The sequence below is a fragment of the Apis florea genome, unplaced genomic scaffold, assembly GCF_048593485.1.
Source record: "Apis florea isolate Af1SG1 unplaced genomic scaffold, ASM4859348v1 contig_3170_pilon, whole genome shotgun sequence".
Taxonomy (NCBI): Eukaryota; Metazoa; Arthropoda; class Insecta; order Hymenoptera; family Apidae; genus Apis; species Apis florea.
In genome coordinates this window covers 5,409,389-5,430,335 of record NW_028256714.1, presented here as the reverse complement: position 1 = coordinate 5,430,335, position 20,947 = coordinate 5,409,389, and the positions used below count along the sequence as shown (strand labels likewise).

The window sequence follows — 20,947 nt, the reverse complement described above, 5'->3', positions numbered from 1 at the left end:
CGGAAAATTATCGCCCGACGTGTGACACGCGCTTGTACTATAATTACTTAAAGGAGAATGATTCAAAAGTTCGTGTCGCACGTATTAAACTTGAACCGAGATGAAACTGAAATGGAAATTTCCCCAAGATGCTTCTATTTTGTTGAATTTTATCAAAGTATATTGAGAATAATAATAATACTTTACAAAATTATAAACGATAAATTCGTAAAAGATGGAAATTCTTCTTCTATATTTTCAATATCTTCTATATTTTTAATTCTAGAGATTGTTATTTAAAAGAAAGATCTTAAATAAAATAAAAATTATCATTTACGAATCTTGTCAATTTTTCTTCTGAATTCGTTATAACTGAATGTAATAGATTCAGAAATCTTAACGTGAATTTCAAAAATATTTGCTTCTTTAAAAACAAATCTTCTCTCCCTTACATTCCTTTTCTTCAAGCGAATTCATATATATACATCAAACATGATTCGACAATAGAAAAAGTTGAAAATTTCTCGGTGAAACTTTCCTCGAAAGGCAAGCAGAAGCGGTTGATCCCATAACGAGGAGACGGCGCTTTACGTAGGAGGAGGAGAGCGAAAGAGATAAGGGATGAAAAGCTAAAGCGTAGTCGGTATTTTTTCAGAAGGAGGGTTTGTACATGAAAAAAAAAAAAAAAGAAAGAAAGAAAGAAAAGAAGCCGACGTTGGAAATCACCTCGAAGTACGTAACTTTTCTTATGAATCCCCACGGACATGGTGGGTGAAAGAACGAGGGGAATAAGGGGCGGCGGTCCAAGTTTTTCCATCTTTTCACGACTTTCTTTCGATCGTTCCCTCCTTCTCTCGAGGAAGGACGCGCCTAACTTGATGCGCGAGGAAATATCGTAGATTGTCGAGCCACTTTTTTCGCCGCTACCTTTCTTACCTCTTGGCAAGAAGAAACGGTCACGATGTAGAGATATATATGTATATAGAAGCGATAAGGTCGAAGGCTCGAGTAAATCGATATCCTTCCAGAATCAGTGACGGGTTCCTTTTTCTACTCGAGCCTTTACTTTCTTTTTCTCTTCCTCTTCTTCTTCTTCTTTTTTTTTTTTTTTTTTTTTTGAGCCATTTCCAAGACCTTTTTCGAGGCGACAAGCAAGGTAAAAAGAAGCGTAGGTACGAGACCGCCTTTGTCGGATGAGGCGCCCCCTTCTTAGCTTGGATTTAGTAGTACTTCATTAGATAGGTTATTCGAAGCCTCCGGAATGTCTGGAACGTAACGCTTTTTTTGGTAGCTTAACGAGTCTTTTTGTTACAAGTTAATGACTCGTATTATTACGAGTTTTTCAAGGTTTTTCTTCTTTTTCTTCTTTTTTTTTTTTTTTTTTTTAGTTTTTCTTAGTTGAAAGCGTTTTAAAATATCGTTTCGTAATTAAGAAACGAATTTAAGATAAAAATTATATAGGTTACTCGAAGCTTTTGGGACACGATGGCGAGTCTTAAAATTTTTAAAAGTTTTTCTTTTTCTTTAATTGCTTCTAATTGCTTTATTGAAATAAAAAAAATATCTAATAAACACATTGTTTGCATATATCTTTCAATTATTTCGCCAATGTGTAATATACTGAAATACTTTTAAGTAACGATCACCTTTGTATTTAATATATTACCGTCGAATGAACAACCAAACGGAATTATAGCGACTTTCTCTTTGGCAATACTTTGCCTTTGATCTTAAGCGAATCGTATTTTCGCCGCGACTCCGAGAGCCTCTTTTGCGGCATGATCTTAGAGGCAAACACTGCCCTTCGAAGAGTGAACAGAAGGGTGAACGAGAAACACGTTCCATAAACGTATACGTATAATAAATAATAGAGGTTGGTCGTTATCCTTTAGAAATTATTTCTTATCGACATCTATAATTTTCTTCTTAATGGATAAAACAAGCATATGAAATCCTTTCGCAATAGGAATAGAAAGTTGTATACAAATAAAATTCGTAATTTATTAATTGCATTTACTCATTCGTTTATTTATAAATAACGAAAAAGGAATATAAAGAAAGAAATCAAAAAAGTATTTGCATATTTATGATTTTACCACTGAATCTTGAGATTACGAAAAATCTATTTCTAAATCTGATCCAATATTATTCGATGATATTGTGTCAATAAGGAAAATTGTACGTTTTGAAAGTGGACGAAAAATCTTTTTATATTCTGGTGAAATGTATTAAAGTACATTGCGAGAGAAAAACTATTTATGAATAACATAAATATATTATATACAAATAATTCTTATTATTACATTCTTATTATTTATGTGCATTTTACCTGAATGTAAAATGTTTCATTTAAGAGGATCTTCTCTGATGTTATCAGATAGATAATATGGAGTAATTACAAATGGATCTTTTGTAACCTTTCTAAACAGTAGAATCAAGATTTAACAAGTATGAATACAAATGTCTCTGGTATTCAGATTCTCCTATTTTTGTCTATTATTTTTCTGTCACACGTTATTACAAATTTGCACATTATCTCTGTAAATGGTAGACTATTAGTCCAGAAGTTTTAGTCCTTATTTGTATATCATTTGTGTACAAATTTATTGTTGTTTCTAGAACAATGAAGTTATATTCTCAAAATGAAATGAAAGGAAAAACGCGAAACTTTAAGCTCTCAAGTCCAAGGTCGATTCAACTCACAACAACGTGAAAAAAAAAAAAAAATCAAATTTCCTTTAACAGTTCACACGCGATTCGACGATGAGTATTCCGCGAAATAATAATATTCAAAGATGCAAATTGTAGTGAAAGATCGCCCCGGGCGAAACACGTACACGGATTAAAACGACAAGCGAGCCGTTCGTGCATCCTGACGTATCCTCGCCCAGAGTAATATCGCATTTGAATAGAAAATTTCCATAGTCTTTATTAACTCGCACGTAGATACGAACTCCTCTGAGAGTTAATTTCCCCAATGACTCAGGATTCATGAAAAAAAAAAAAAAGAATCAAACGAATCAAGATGGCAATAAATATTCAGATATCCTTCGAATGATAAATTGCACGCAATTGGAATATTCTATTATTTATCGTTTAAATGTCATAATATAAGATCGTGTTTCTTATATAAAATACAAAAAAATAATTAATACTGATATTTTTATACATTCACTATTTTTAGACGATAAAAAAAGATAAATTTCTTTAATTAATTATCACTGCCCATGGATCGATCCTGTTAGAAAATCCTTGTGAAATGGCGTCGCCAGGTTGAGGCCAAGTTTATCTTAACTGGCAAAAAAGTTTCGTCCTCACGACCACGTCGTAATCTTGGCAATTTAAATGTTTGTCCCTGATACGGATACGGAGGATCGCGTATCGTAGGGAAGCGCTGGTAATCCCTTGTTGAAACAGCGTTAAGCCCTTACGGATTGTCTGTGGGATTGCAACAACGATACGACAGAAACGGTTGGGAGGGTTACGCACCCTTCTTTCACGGCTCTCTCCTCGCCAATTCCTCTTTTTCTTTCTCTATTTATATTTCTCGATTTTGAAATTTTAGAATCACAAGAAGGAGAAAGAGAAGTTATAGTGATCGATATGTACGCGATTTAAAACGAATGATGAGATGCGATATAAATACGAGTGAAAAAAAGTTATAAATATCGTTATAACAAAGGAAACAATTGTATAGAAATTGTATAGATATAATTTCTAAATCAGATCGAATAATAATTTTATATCGAAACGAAAATATGATTGAGTAAATTTGTTAAGATAAAAGTATATCTGTATCGTGTGTTCTTTATTATAATAAATTATTGTTAATGTTATTAGCGGTGTTTCCATTTGAAAAAGAAAGTTGATAAAGAAAAGAGTATAAAGCAGACACAATGTGAAAGTTAAGGTATTAAATGAGCCCTGGAAACGAGATAACGTTGGAATAGACAAAAAGGAATTGTACTCGAAATTGCTCAATATGTTCCCTAGGTGACTGAGATATCGGTCTCGTGTAACCCAAAAGCAGAAAGCCAATTTTACCCCAGAGATTCGTGAAACTCGACGAACATCAATACCGAATAAATGTCCGTTCTCGTGTAATCTACGGTGAACTGTGACTAATTCCAAAAGCTGAGGTAATACGAAAAAATATCGATCGTTGTGCGTGACAAATTTTATATACGATACGATATAATTCTTGCACATCGTTCTATTGTATTCATTATAAAGATGAATGTGAAATAATTATATATATATATATTTTATCATGTTATTTATCGATATGAAAAATTAATTAAATTTAAATATTTTTTATTAAATGTATTAATATTGAGCATTGCAATATCGATATAATTTTTTGTATAAATATAAAATTTAACGTTGATTAAATATTGTAATATTCTTGATATTTATCCAAACGAATTAAACGAGTAATTGATTTATATTGTTTCAATAAATATTTTATCCAACTAATTTGAAACTTCTAATATATCCAATATTTGTAAATTGTATTATTCCACTGATCTGAATGATTTTCCTGATTCGTGTTCTCTATTATTTAAACAAATATATTACGTATATCGTTCTGTAGTTTCATAACTTTCTATCGTGTGTGTGTAATAACATCGAAAAGGAAACTTGTAATATAAACTTGTTTAATTGAATTAAAAGATACAACAGAAATTACGAATATAATGTAATACTGAGAGATCTGAAGTGATATGAGAAAAGCAGAAACATGCAATTAAGTGCTTTTACAATTATTTAAAATTATAATGAAGCCAATAAATAAAGATTGAATACTGTTATATAACTTCTATCAAATCAAAAAGATAGGAATGCTAATATCTGGATATATACTATTGGTGAAAAAAATGCTTTGGAATTTAATTAGCACTTGTAATCTAAATTCTTATAGATTTATTAACCAATTAAACGATAAAACTTATTCAATCCAGTTATTATCCATAAACAATATATATTTTTAATATGGAAGAAAAAAAGAATAAAAACTTCAATATACGATTGTGAAATTGAAAAATAAAATCCAACAATTGTCTCAAAGAGACAAAGATGTTTTCGTGTCGCACAGCCTGTTCTTATATTCCAGAGGCACTTAAGTACACAAATATTTATGGTATCTTGAAGTCTGGAGCAAAAAACAAAGGCTTCTATCGATGCAGAAGATGAGTTAAAGTGGAAAGAAGAGGGAAATCCGTCCCTCCCAGCCACTGTATACCCGGCGGGATTAACCTTTAATTCTATCCTGACTTGACAGCCCCCTCGTCCTTGAGCAGGGGTCTGCTACGTGCACATCAAACGCTCTTCAAGTTCCAACATCGAACGGTAACCAGATCAAAATGAAATTTCGAAAATTGATCCTCTGTCTGATAGTAATGTGCTCTCTCGTAACTGTTACGTCACATTTCCAAGAATATCACACGAAGGGAGCAGAAAATTTTCAAGGAAGGAATAATTGAAAATTAAACGAGATTTGTGTTACAGGATTGTAAAATATGTTGTAAAATATAAACGTGGAGAAGCGATTATTCTTAATTTTGTACAGAAATTGGAACAAATTTTCAGCGGTAGAATTAACAGATATATTGCGATAAATTCATTTCTTGATTATTAAGTAGAATCGTAGGTAAAAATTTCGAAGAAAATTTTCGAAAATTTCAATAATCTTTATGGAAAAGATTCATAAAATTTATTATGGTAAGCTTCGATCCACAACAATTCTCTCTATAAATATTTGTAGAGTTATTGTATATTAAAATATTTTCGAAAATATCGTGACGTACAGATGTACTATCGAAATAGAACAAGACTACTATTTAGAGGTGAAAAAAGAAGAAAAAGAAGAAGAAGAAATAGAACAATCGGTGTTAATTTAGAAGAGAGAAATATATCGACATGGTAGGGAAGATAAATGAAACGAATGTAACAGGGGGAAGCTGGCTTCATGTTTTGGGCGTGAACACAGAGAAGCGTCAACACCAGGTCAAGTGGATCGATGCAGGTTACCTACGAACACCTACACCTTTTTACCGTCTCCTACAGCCACGATCCTTTGTAAGAATAAACCATAATACACGGTGCTATTATTTAGCTTCGAAAATATTTTTCATCGAACGCACTAAAAAATTCCTTCAAGCCTCTGACATTTCTTTGATCATTCTCTATGCTCTCGAAATTATAAATACCGTGACATTTAAGTTCGTTTTACTTTTGTTTCACACAATTCGATTTACAATTCGGTATTTCTTTTTAAAAACGTGGCAATCAGACAACTTCGAAATTATAAATAACATGACATTTGTGCATGAAATTTATTTAACGAATCTATTCGTCGATATTCCATATTTCGTTTCATTTTTAATTATATCATATGCTTGCCTTGCGTTTATAATTATCGTTACGTGAAATTGGATCTTAATTTTACGAACGTGTTAAATTACGTATTTATTAATTGTATCGATGATCATATTCGGATTAAAACGTGTAACATTTCCATGTTATTTTTAAAGTGATATTACAGTTTCTTTCTAGAATTATAAGGATATTGCAAACCAATGCTCAATTGAAATCTCCAGCAAACGTATACACACACATATATACATCATGCATAACCTCCAATCAAAGACCGAACCAGTAATCTTCTCGAAAGGCGATCAAAGTTAAGCCCAATCTTTTGAATCAACGATCAAACAACCATTACAAATTCGATACTTTCCTGGAAAATCATCGAGCTTAACCAACACCATATATATATATATGTATACTGTGCATGCAGTGTCGAAATACTCTGCTCATCTCATCATCGTGCTCACGAACGATCAGAAACAACTCGTGGAGCAAATTTACCTTTCCACCTCTGTTTGGACAGAGAATTCGTATCGACGAATATAGTATATTCTACGGATACACAGGAGGAGGATGCAAAGCGGCCAAAGGTGTCCTCACGGCTGGTCGATAAGTGCGCAGAATCCGGGGTAACGATTGCAGGAGAGCGGCTCGTATGTACAGGTAAGGCACAAGACCGACTGATCTGGATCAGCACGACCTCGTCCCAAAGGCTAGACTTGCTGGAGGTTACGACCCGGTTAAATAGCCGCTCGATTCGCCATCGATTGACCCGGTGACGAGTTTTATCCGCGCAACTTCGTCCCACCTGTCAGATCATCGTTTCGAAATCGATGGATTTTGAGGTTAAGCGACGAAATTCTCCGGATTTCGATCATTTTTTTGAATATTACGGTATAAGGTGGTGCATATATCGTGATATTACGACAAGGAGGGATAAGATTTTTTGAATAAATTTTTGCTACGCGTGTTGTGGCGGTTGGTTTTTTATTGGAAAATTTTGCAAAAAGTTGATTTTGCAAAAGAAATTTTAATAATAATCTTGATAGATCGAGGAGCGAATGAAAATTTGAGAATTCGAATAAGCGATTTCCTTATCATTTCAAATTCTGTTTTACTACGAAAAATTTGATCGAAACTTTCAAACTCTTGAACTTATCGAGACTTCAAACTCTTATAAGATTTATCGATACTTTTAAGAGCATTCGAAGTGATTATATTCAAAATGATTCGAATCTCCTTGGTTTGAAAACTTTCCAAATTGAAACTCTCATCATTATTAAATAATACTCGGATCATCATAGTGTGTTCTATATCTTGAACATTTTTATGCTTTTTTCACGTGATATCACGTGCATTCTGTAGATTTATATATATTCAAATTTTTCATAAACATTTTTAATTATAACTTAAAAAAAAAATTAAAAAATTGCACTATCTGTCACTTCGATTGCCTGAAAATTATATTTTATTTTTGATATTATCCTATAGAATGTTCAAATTTCAAAATAGTAAAAGTAACTTTTTTTTTTACGAATATCTCCAAAATTAAATTCAATCATCTGGAATATTTATAGGAAAAAGTTTACTATTATCTTGTATATTTAAAAATCATAAAAATCCAGGAAGATATGTTGGATTTAAATTTCACCAGCAACAGAGAAAAATCGTACGGCTTCCTCGAAGGGAGATGGAAGTCAGATCGTCGGCTTGACGAGAAGATCTAAAAGAAATTCGTACGATATCAGGGTGGAGTTATGGGCTTACGATTGTGGTAAATCCGTGGTAGGATGGATTATTACGATTTTAGATTCATTAGTTTTAATCTAATGTTGTCTAATATATTTTAATTTTAAAAAATTAAAATATTTATTGAACCAAGTTATAATAATAGAGAGAATAAAATTAAAATTTATATTTTTTATCTACACATAAAAGAAATAACAATAATTAAAAATTTATTAAAGATTTTTTTAATAAATTAAGAATATTTGTCATTGTTGCATAATGAAAATAAATTAATTACGTTTATAAATCATATAGAAATTCGTAACAAATGGATTAATTAAAAATTTTCTAGAAACATGTATTTACATATGAATGGATAAAATTATATGTTTCTTTATTACCGTTAACTTTCGAGAAAATTTTAATACGAATATATGCGAAACATTCATAAATAAATTATTATCAGTGACATTATCTTTATTGGATAAAATATACATTGCATAAAATATACGTGACAAATACCTATATAAATTACGCGATATACAAAATTTGCAAAATGTGATTTATTTACAAATTTCCAAATCTCCATTTCTCATGATTGCACGTGATATTCTAAATTTATATCTGCTTATAAATAATTATTTCTTTAACACATATATAATTATTATTAATTATATTATCATAGTATTTTTAATTATTACAAACAAATAGAATAGACAAATGTCGATAAGTAATATCATTAACATTTCCTCAAATTAATAATATAATAATAAAGAATAAAATTTGATATTGACGTGCAAAAGTGAAAAGAACCAATAAATGATCAGACGGAAGAAAGAAGGGAGAAAATTAATTCGAAGATTTTCGAAGGACATTGAGATTGAACGCACGCTTAGTTAATCTCCGCAGATGCGAGTTACCATCGAAACGAGAGAAACTTTCTGATCCTGTTTTCATCGTGGGTTAGTAGAAATCCCTGAATGCTGTCGAAGTCTCCTCGTCGAGGTCTCCACGATCGATCCACGTGGGTCCAATTGCTACGTAGGATCACTAACATAAGTATTACCGTCACGTACGCGATGCTGGTGATTTCAATAATAATTCCTTCAAATGGAAGAACGAAGAACGTTAACGTGCTGCGATCATAATAATCGATAACATTCCTCAACTGAAAGTGTACAGTAATTCAAGACATCATTATAATATTTATGGAATATCTTTGGAAAGTGTTTGGAAAGTTTCTAAATGAATAGAAAAATGGATGTACAAAAATTGAGGCTCATTTGTTATTTAAGTAATTTAACTTTGCAATAGAAACGCCTGTAGATAGGCAACCGTGCAATATACAATGCCGTGCCGTATTACGATATCACTTGCTCTGTCCAAATCCAATTTTGTCTGAGCTAAATGCGTGTCATAAAGCCTGTATTGAAATCAAAGGTTCTGTAATGTTTATGAATATAAATCGATTTTAAACAAGTATGCATAAAATATTTCATTTTCTTCGCACAACAATTTAACCATTATCGTTACTTTACAGAATCACAAAAATAATGAAAAATGTTAAAAAGTTTCTTTTCGCGTAATAATATACAATTCTTTAATGCATCACGATACATTTATGTTTCGATATAATATCTTTGGAATGATTCAAATATATCGCAATATAAATTTTTCGTCGCGATATTAAAATACTGCTGGCGTGTACGGTTTGCCTGCTTACAGGCGCTTTTAATTTTAAATTAAACCGCTTATAATTTAATGAATGATTCAATAATTTAATAAACCGAATTGACATTTTTGTATACCAACAAAATGCGTCTCGTAAATATTCATAACATCTTGTATAGAATATATGGACAATTTTTTAAAAGTAAAAGAAAAATATTGTTAATAATTCATTTTCTTTTTAAATATAAATTTTAGTATTTTTTTTTGTTTCGAAAAACGTATATGTTTCTCGAATATTGCATAGAACATTTGCTATATACCGAATACATAGATATTTTGAGATGAGAGTAAAAAGAGAAACACTGTGATATAATTTTTCAATTTTTAGTTTTTAATATTTTTATATTACGTCTACGTGAAAGAATAACACCTACTGCAAGAATTTTGTTATCCAAATATTTTCTTATTCTTCTACATCTCGAGCAAGGGAAAGAAATAATGCTTCCAAGAAATGGAAAGAAATTCTTGTTATACAACATTCAATTTTCCCCTCGCATAAATTTTCAATGTTTTCATTCAAATGCTGCAATATTCCCTCGCGTTTCCAGAATCACCTTACTCGCATACAAAATTTCGGCAATTTCTATCGAGTTAAAACGCGCGTAGTATCATTTCTCTGAAGAAAAACAAAAAATCAAATCTAAGTAGTAACTAATTTTCATTACATTTCAATTACGTCGTAATTGATTTTAAATTGAGATATAAAGAAAAAAAGAATCTTGAGTAATCAAACACCATGACTCAAAAAGTTCGAAAACTCGTGCTCAAAGTTATCAGCAACATTAATTCGGAAGACCAACACCCTATTGGCTCGACCCCGGTTTATCAAACTGCGTTTCCTACCCTTTTTGCACGCACGTTCGTTCTCTCCGAGGTGTCGAGTTTCCCGTTTAACGCGATACTTCATTAGCCACGTGGTGGAAACGGTGGGTCGTGTCCTGTCGTGCAAAAGGTTTCGCAGAAATCGATGGCAATCCAAACTCGAACCCTATCGATCATCGACCCCTCCGTCGTCCCGTCCAGTTCGAAACTCGAATATTTCCGCTACGTCAAAGTGTGAGTTTGCAAACTCGTTTTACGAACATATTGCGGTTTTCGAGAATTGATGAGGTGAAAGGTAAATATTCATTTCTTTTTTATCGTTTTTCTGTTTTTGGAATTTTCATTTCGAGCGAGTGAATTAAGAACGAATTTAATATTCATTGTTTAATTTTACGAGCAACAAAAACGAAAGGATATTTCTCTCATGTGAACTTTGTTATTTACCTTCATTTTATTTTTCATTAAAATCCACCAGAAATTCCACCCTTTCCTTCAAAATGTCCGTTTCAAGAAGTCAAACAAAATCCTTCTAGAATAATAAATCCGCAACAATAGAATCCTTTCCTTTACAATCGTTTTTTCATCCTTTTTCCAGCCATTATTTCAATGGTCCGCGAGCAAGAACCGCGAAAAAAAGAGAGGTCTAGAGGAAAGGAAAAAAAAAAAATATGTCGCGAAGTCCAAAAGGATTATCAAGGTCCGTTCCGTTGTTGAATCTGTTTGAGGTGCGCAGAGGTGTGCAGAGGTGCACTTTGGAAACCACTGACACGAAGGTACACAAACGTGGCCGTGTCCCGCCGAGTGGTCGATAACGCCGAGTTTGCGCTGACAGAGAGTCATATTACGTACGTATTGCACGTACATACGTATGCAAAAGACAAAGGAAGAAAAATATTGGGAAGAAAAAATATTGAGAAGAGAAATTAATGAAAGGCATTGATTGCGTGTGAATCGTTATTGTCAATAATCCAAGAAAAGAAGATGAGTAAGTGAACGAATATTTAGGGGAGGAGGATGAGCGGAAGGAAAAGTGGAGGAAATATAATCGGTTGAAGAGAGGGAGAGAGAGAGAGAGAGAGAGAATGGAACGCTGTGGTATCGTGTTCGAGCTTCTGTTGAAATCTCCGTAACTTGACACCCACCCCCGTGAACTTCGATGAACGAGGGTTGATGTCTCCGAGCTTAGCGATTCCACTTGTGCCCAATCACAAATTTCCTGAATTGAAAATACCAGTTGCTTTTGATTTATATTTTTTATCGCGAGAATTCTTCATCCGCTTAAGGTATTCTTTCAATTCTGTATTCTTAATATTAAATATCGAGAATTAAATTTAAATTTCTTATTTGAACCGTCGAATTTTTAATTTTATCTGTGAAATTTTTTATCGTATTATCTATTTTCTTATATAAGATAATCGTTATCTTATCCTGATCTTCTTATATATTTACTGTATAAATCTATAATAATAATAATAATAATAATAATAATAAAATTGTGATCATTTATATAGAATCAATTTGAATGAATCTGGTTGGTGAAATCGTGTATTTAACGAAACAATTTGATAAAGTTATTTAACATAGAAGAGTAAAAAGTAGTTATTCAATGAATTTACAAGAAAATAGTGACTTAACACGAAACGATGAAGCAGTTGTTTAACGTAACAACGGATACATAAGTTGCATTTTGTATCAAGGAAACGCACAATTGTGTTTTCGGAGGCTTTTGTAATCTCGATAATGCCTGTTACGTATAAAACGATGATTCAAAGCGTTTCAAAGTTGTTATGAATTACACGTGAATATTTTAATATTATCTCACGGCAAATCTCCTTTATAGACAAAAATAGCTTATGTCATAATTTGCCAAGATGGGTTAAGGAAGATTTCATGGTTGTCCGCAATCTTCACGGGATGACTCGACAATAGATCCATAGTCAATGAATCAAAACCGATTTTGTAATGTGATTACATAATCGCTTAAATATCCCATTATATCATTATATACTATTATAGTATGGAATAATCGAAGGAAGAATGACACAAGATCTTCTGATAATTATTTATATCCATTGATCGACCGATTTACCGGACTGAACGTCGCATTATATTGCGATCGATATAATAATCGAGTTGAATTGCAAAAAAAAAAAAATACTTTTTGTGAATTATTATTAAATATAAAATGCATTGAATAATAATATTTCTGCAACACAGTATGAATAGAAAATTTGCAATTTTTGACTTGTTATCGATTAATATCGAAAAATATTATTATTATTTTTTCGTAACGTCAATTTTAATTCGACATTACGATCGCGTAATGATCCTTACGATTCAGAATATTTAAAAGTCTAGAGTAATGATCTAATTATATCATTGTTGCAACGAAAGATACGTGGATATCGAAAGAATATTCCAATCATTCACCGTTATTGCATTAACCGTTTCTTCACGGCAATTCGAATAAAGCAAGTACTTACCTACATCGCACGAAATTCTCCTCGTATAATTCCACCTGCACTCGTTGAACTACTTACATACTTTCATGCCGCTATTACAGAACGCTAACTCGGGATAACATTCATCAGAAACGTGTACGATCCGTTTGCAGAATCTTCTCACGGCGAAACATCTATTATTAAAACGTACAGGATGTCGCGCATTGTAGGTGGACTAGTTTTTAACATGGTTTGAATTATTCTACTTTTGTTCGAAGCATGGAATTATTTTAATCAGTTTGAATATTTGGTGGTGGGGGAAAAAAATGAATACGATTTGTTCTCAACAATTATTGACGGAATATGTTATAAAGATCAATAAATTGGAGGATGAAGAAAATATTAGAAAAATGAAGCTAAATCTATTTTTCGTGTGAAGCATGATAAGATATTAAAAAAATAAAAAAGTTTAATAAACGACAAAAAATATTATCCTTCGTTTAACTTCATAGTCCAATTCGTTCTACTTTCATTTCTATCTTTAATAATGATCAATCAAATTAATTGAGCTATTTAATAAATGAAAAAAATAAAGATCATATGCTACGAATGGAAATATGATTAAATTTCTTTTGCCTGTCATTTTCCATTTCGCAGAAAACGAAGATAAACGAGCAATAAGATTATCTATCTTTGACATTTCCATGTTACTTCTATTTTTCAACTAGTTTGAAAATGATAAATGAACTTAATATCTTTAACATTTTAATGTTATATGCTTTTTTGAAGAGGGGAAAAGTATGTGATAATAAGAGATAATAAAAATACGTGATCGTTAACGAATCGATTATGAAAGAAGCTTCATCGAAGAAGCAGAATTTAAAGAGTGACAAGAAATCATCAATCAAGATTAATGATGATATCATATTTAACATGGATTAAACATTCATATAATTGGATGTATTAACAGAATAATAAATCGTATCAGTGAAATTACTCGTGACAAAAATAAAAATGCTAATTATAGTAACGTTAAATATAACATTTAAGTGAATTTTTTTATCAGATTAATATCAACATTTTTAAAAAAAAGTATTAACATTTATAAAAAAAATAAAGACAGATGAAAAATTTAGTGCAAAGTTATCGACGGTACAAAGATAGATGCAGATACGTTCGATACAATAAAATATTGATATTTTATTGAGAGAATACTTGTGCGAGAACAATATTTAAAACTCTAAGTATAACTCTCTTTTAATGAAATTATTTTTCATTAAATTATAACGATAAAAATTCTTTATAGTTGATCTCAATGCAATATCCACTGCTATAAAGAATATTTATAAAAATAACTATACCCTGATATATAATTTCAAAACAATTTCAAAAATTATAGCAATCATCCTCCAAAAACTCTTCGATAAAAAATTAATCGCTGGTCGAAACATCAGCCGCTCTGCATCGCTCGATCGATAAAATAGAATAAAACTATCATACCGATGATGAAACTATAAAAGAAGTGAAAATGAAAGTGGAAGCGAAAGTGGTGTTGTAAAAAAATCCTCGTCATTACCCGTTGTCTGGGCTGTCGGTGTATCTGGATGATGAAATTTATCGACGCAAGATCGAATGGATCACGGGTCTCGTGATCGTACATCGCGTATCGCAAAACTGGTTCAATAGGTAATTCATATTACACGAGATCGGTTACGCGTAACGATGTCTCATTAAGTCGGAGGAGATGCTCACAAATCCTCGCGAAACACTCTGTTTCGCAATGCAATCGTGGGGTTTCGATGCCAAAAGGCTAGAACTAGAGCCGGATAGGTGGAAAAGATAGAGGCACGACACCAAGAAAGAAGGATTTACGCGTTTTTTCATTGTCAACGCGATGATCGACTCGATGATCGTTAATTAAATCCGCAAATAAAAATTTTTTTTACATACGAGATTTTATTAGAAAAATTATTTATGCGATAAATATTTATATTTATACTTATATTATTATATACGATAATATGGCATTGTGATCCACTATAATCCGCTGTTTTATGGATCTCTTCGGACGAGTATTAAACTTTTTATGACCAATTTTTATATCATCTTATGAAAGATATCCAATAAATCATTGTTGTACGTTTTTCCACGTAAAAATATAATTAACGTTTATGGACTGTTAATATTTTTAATGTAATGTAAATACAGATATAATAGCGAGCTTGTTCAAGCTATATATAATTCTTCTAAAAGTCTCTTAAAATAATTCTATAATATTTTTTTCACGCACATTAAACTTAAAGCCTCGACAAAGTATATATATATATATGTTGAAGTCATAACATAAATCATTTTTGTTCCACTTCTTTTTTAATTTAATTCTTTAAAAAAAAAAAAAAAATGCATACACATGCAACGATGTATGTTTTCAATGGATCCATCCAATGGATCCCAATATCGAGTTTTTAAACAATTTCTATTAATACTGCTGAAGATCCCATAAATCTATTACCTTTATGTACATCCTTTTGAGAACGCTTTGATTACGCCTACATTTTGCTTACTCCTTTGCTAAAACGTTGCACGTGCTTCTTCTGGCGTAACATATTACCAAAGATGTGTCTCAATACATGCTTTCTGGCCAACATTCCTCTTGCAGAAATACATAATAAAAAATTTGTAGATAAAAGTACTTTGTACTTTGATTTTTTTAATACTCCTGCATTTAGTAATAATATTATTACAATACATTACGATATACGATATATGTCCGTATTGAGTAAAAAGATATTGTGCAATTGGAGCAGTGTATTTACAGATCTCGTCGTAAACAAGAAATTTTCAAATTTTATATATGTTTTTAAAATTAATTTTTGAAGTCATATGAAAAATTATTTATTTTTGAAAAGTGTAAAATAACATATTTGATATTAGGGAACGGATTCGAGAGAAATTTATTATTCGATATTCATTCTGAATGTTATTTGAGCAACAAATTTTCAATCAAAAAATAAATATCATTTCCTCGAATAATCAATTCTTCAATTTATTATTTTTCTATGAAAAAATTTATATGTTACAAAGTTTTCTGATACAAAATCGTAAATTGATTTCGTATCGAAGAAATATAAGTTCCAAGAATTCTGAAATAAAAATTGTTGGATAAATTTTCGATTTCTTTGTATCAGAAGAATATAATTGGACAATTACTTTCCATTACTTTCCGAACCAAAAATTTTCATAAAATTTTACCTCTTATAATGCATTCGATTATTATCCAATTCCACCGTAAAAGTACACGATACATGCATTACGGATCAATAATAATAAAATTTTTCAACTAAAAAAGAGATTACTCGATCGTTGAAACTCAATTCGCTAATCAAGAATAAATAGCAACATCACTTCCATCCTCCGTCAATTCGCATATATCTCGCTATCAGATTTGCATATTATTTCCTTCTCGTTAGATACGAGCAATTAAAAAACCTTTCACTCCTCGAATACAACCTTCAATTGCCACATCAAAAAAGGAAAAGAAAAAAAAAAATCCTGCAAAACCCATTTACCAATCATTGAAATAAACGGAAATCAGCGTGCAAAGTGACACAACAGTGTAATGTGTCATGTTTTTAAAAAAAAAAAAAAAAAAAAAAGTTTCAAGAGGAAATGTACGCTACGCTACGTGAATATGATGAATCCACAATGTCAAATAAGAAATATGAATCGTGTTATATACGCGCAAAAGATCATGATCTTCTCCTCGAAAAATTGATATCTTCTCTGATCTGAGCGTAGATCTACATACTTTTATATGTCACTTTTACACCTATAATACGCATCCCCATTGCGATGCAGGTGCGCATGATGCAATGATCCACGAGGCGCGACGATACTTTCTCGACACGATTGTTGGTGTTGTTTAGTTTAACCAGAAGAATGTCTATGCGAACATTTATATTTGTGAATATTTCGAATGACCCTATTACATGGGATGTTAATTAACTCCTCTTCAAGTCAAAATTTGCCTTGTCTTTCACTTTCCTTTAAATTTCTATTTTTATTGCGATAAGATTTAAACACGTGGATGAAGTATCACTTGCAAATAGTAAATTACAAACAGTTATAACAAAGTCTTGAATTAATAACAGAAATCAGATGGAAAATTTTAAGAAAAACTTAGCCAGGTTACGTTGAATGAAAAAAAATATAATGTGGTGGAGCATCTTTGGAAAGTCGATTGTTGATATGAAAAAATATCGATTGAGGTTTATTTATTTAAGTTAAATTACGCGAACGACTGAAGTTTGGATTAGACGAAGTGAAGAGGATGTGGAATATAGATCTTTGACAGTTTTAGAATAGTTATAAAAAAAATCAATGAATAACTTTAGAAAAATTTAACATGAAATATACTGAATAGATAGAAATATTATAAATCTTAAGAGTATTGCGAATTTTTCCTTTTTTCTAAATTAAAACGAAAAGCTCGAACAAGTTGAACGGTGAAAAGATATATTTTTTATCAATTAAATTTTGAACATATCTTAAATGCAATAATGAAATTATTATTTATCCTGTTTCTTTAATAATTAAATATATTAAATTACAATAGAGATTTATATATAAGCATGACAAACATTGATTCCAAATTATTCTTAAATGTTCGTTTCATTAATTATTTAGAAATTTTAAATTGTCTTATGTTACGATTTACAATATTTGCAACGAATTTATGCGAAACAAATTAAACATCGAAAAAAAACAACCTGAACCATCGATTTCGCGAAATGATTATTTTAAAACGCGCATCGAGCGTATCACGTTGCACGCTGGTTGCGCGATTGTGCGCTGTGCGCAACTAAGCGCTCGAAATAAGATTTAAAAATAAATCAAATACTTGCTTTATTTTTTCCAAATGCGAAAACATTTTTTTAAAAATTAAGGATGAAACATTTGAAATCTGGAAACATCGCTTGATTGATGTTAAAAAGTTTATTTAAATTCTTAAACATTGAATTTTTTTTTTGTTATTTTGCGATTTAAAATCGAGATAAAGAATAATTTATATGAATAACTTGTGAATATTTTGTGAACATTTATACAATAAAATGAATAAAATACATATAAAAAATATGTACGAAATATAAATTAGCAAAAATAATAATTTTAGTGTAAATTTTTAAACGGTATCCACTTTGTCGATAAAGTTGTAAATTTTGAGATCAGCGCCATCTCGCGTTTGGATCGCCGAAGCTCCGACTTGTTATTAGCATAGCATAATATACAAGGAGGTATACGAAGTCATAAACAAAGAGAACATTATTGTGCGAAAAGGACAGAGAATATTTCCCATCGTTTTAAGGAAAATTCGTTAATTACTCGTATTCTACATAAAATTTCAGCATTTTCAAGCATGCATTTTAAAGCTAGAACCTCAAACAAGTTTCTCATATCAATTTTAATACGAAATCTTTTTCTATTAATTATTTATTAATGATTAATATGTTATATGTTCTAATACATCGAAGACGCCATATTGAAAATTCATTAATTACTCGTATTCTACAGATAATTTCAGCACTTTCAAGCATGCATTTTAAAGCTAGAACCTCAAACAAGTTTCTCATATCAATTTTAATACGAAATCTTTTTCTATTAATTATTTATTAATGATTAATATGTTATATGTTCTAATACATCGAAGACGCCATATTGAAAATTCATTAATTACTCGTATTCTACAGATAATTTCAGCACTTTCAAGCATGCATTTTAAAGCTAGAATCTCAAACAAGTTTCTCATATCAATTTTAATACGAAATCTTTTTCTATTAATTATTTATTAATGATTATTATAAAAAATATCTGAGTGACAAATATTCGTTTCAAAATCAAGTAATGAATAATTAATTTATTCCAAATAACAATAAAATTATGAATAAAAAATACATGTGAAAATAGAGAAAAGAATAATGTTCGAAATATATCCATAATTATAAATAAATTTCATAATTATTAAGAAATTAATAAGAATCGGTTGCGTCATTCCCCATGTAATATATTAATCGTTAATAAATAATTAATTCAAAAAATTCAGGTTAAAATCTATATGTGAAAATTATTTGAAGCTTTAATTTTGAAATGAAAGTTTAAAAGTACAGAAATTTTTAATAAAAAATAAGAAATTAATTAATTTTCAATGTAATATTACGTGTCGGTAACGTCATTTCACATATAGCATATTAATCCTTATTAAATAATTAATTTCAAAGAATTTCATGTTAAAATCGATACGTGAAAGTATATTTAAAGTTTCTGCTTTGAAATGCGAATTTAAAAATATAGAAATTTAATAGAAGATCAGAAATTAATTAATTAATCTCGATATATTAAATAGTATCAGGAACCGCATAACCAAAGTTAGTGGCACGTATTTTCTGTCCTTTTCGCACAATAGTACTCTCCTTTTTTACCTGTGACGTCACGAATACCTCCTTGTACATTCTACTATGCTAATAATGAGTCGGAGCTTCGATGATCCAAACGCGAGATGGCGTTGATTTGCAAATTTTTTTCAACTTTTACCTACTTTATCGGCAAATTTCATAAACAGTTTATAAAGCTACTGTAGTGAAAGAAACGTAACAGAATTTCTATTATTTACAAAACAATGTTTGAAAATATCGAATATCACTGTGCGAGAAAGTATTAGGAAAATTAGGAAAAAAAGATTTTCGGGAAGAAAAAAAGAAAAAAGAAGAAAAAATATATATATATATAAAATATATTGTAATATTCAAAAATATATAAAAATTTTTTACAAATTATAAAAAAGATAAATATTGTTACTATTAATTAATTATCAATTGTGAGTGAGTTTAAAAAATTTGTGAAATGAAAAAAAAAGAAAAAATAGGCATTCTGGATTTCAAGTTTCAAAACTTCGTAATGTTTCGAATTATGATTTCATGAATTCAAGATCAGGTTTCAATCTCTATTAAGAATTCTTTAATATTATAAAAGATAACGCTAATATTATGAATTTGTTTCAAAATTAATTTTTATAAGCATTTCTAAGTATAAAATGGTGAAAATAAATATGAAATAATAAAATAAAGAATAAGAAATAGTTCTTTGATTTCTGGCATTATTAGATATCATTTCATAGTATTTTTAACACATAATTATAAAAATTTTTCAAATAAAATAAATAGTTTGAATCGTTTTATAAAATTGTGAGAAATTACTTAAAAATCTATCTTATTTTTTTACATTTCTTCTCTCTTGAAAAAAAAAATAGAACAATTACATAAATATAATATGTATAAAGAAATAGTATTTTAAATTATTTATTTATTGCCATAAAAGATAATATATAATTATAAATTATTGTAAAAGAGTATTAATAATGAAAAATGTGTTTATTTTATGTGTAAAAAATTTAATTTATTGGTAATGAACAGTAAACAATTTGCAATGAAAGGCATTAGAAAAACATATTTATACGTTAATGTGCAGCAATATGATCGAGTCATGTTTTTCCTGAATCATCATATTTAATCAAAAGAGAATTTGTTACTAACGAGCGATTGAATATGAGAAAAACATATATGGAACTAAGATGTTTTACGATTACAACAAAAAACAGGATGCGAAAATAAATGGACGTTAAAGCGAAGTAAGCAATTCATATGTTTGTAAATTTTTTTACTATATTATACATTACATATACATTACATATATATATATATATATATATATATATATATATATATATATATATATATATATATATATATAACTGTATAATGTGCATTTATATTTCTTAATTATAGACTTTCAATGAATTGAAAGTATTTGTCACTGAGAAATAT

At 30.0% G+C, this 20,947-nt stretch overlaps 1 protein-coding gene across 2 annotated transcripts in view; it reads left to right on the top strand.

Moving 5' to 3' along the window:
• The window catches only part of ChAT (Choline acetyltransferase), a 76,451-nt gene that overhangs the window by 46,106 nt on the left and 9,398 nt on the right, over nt 1-20,947 (top strand). The gene's annotated exons all lie outside the window — the stretch shown is intronic.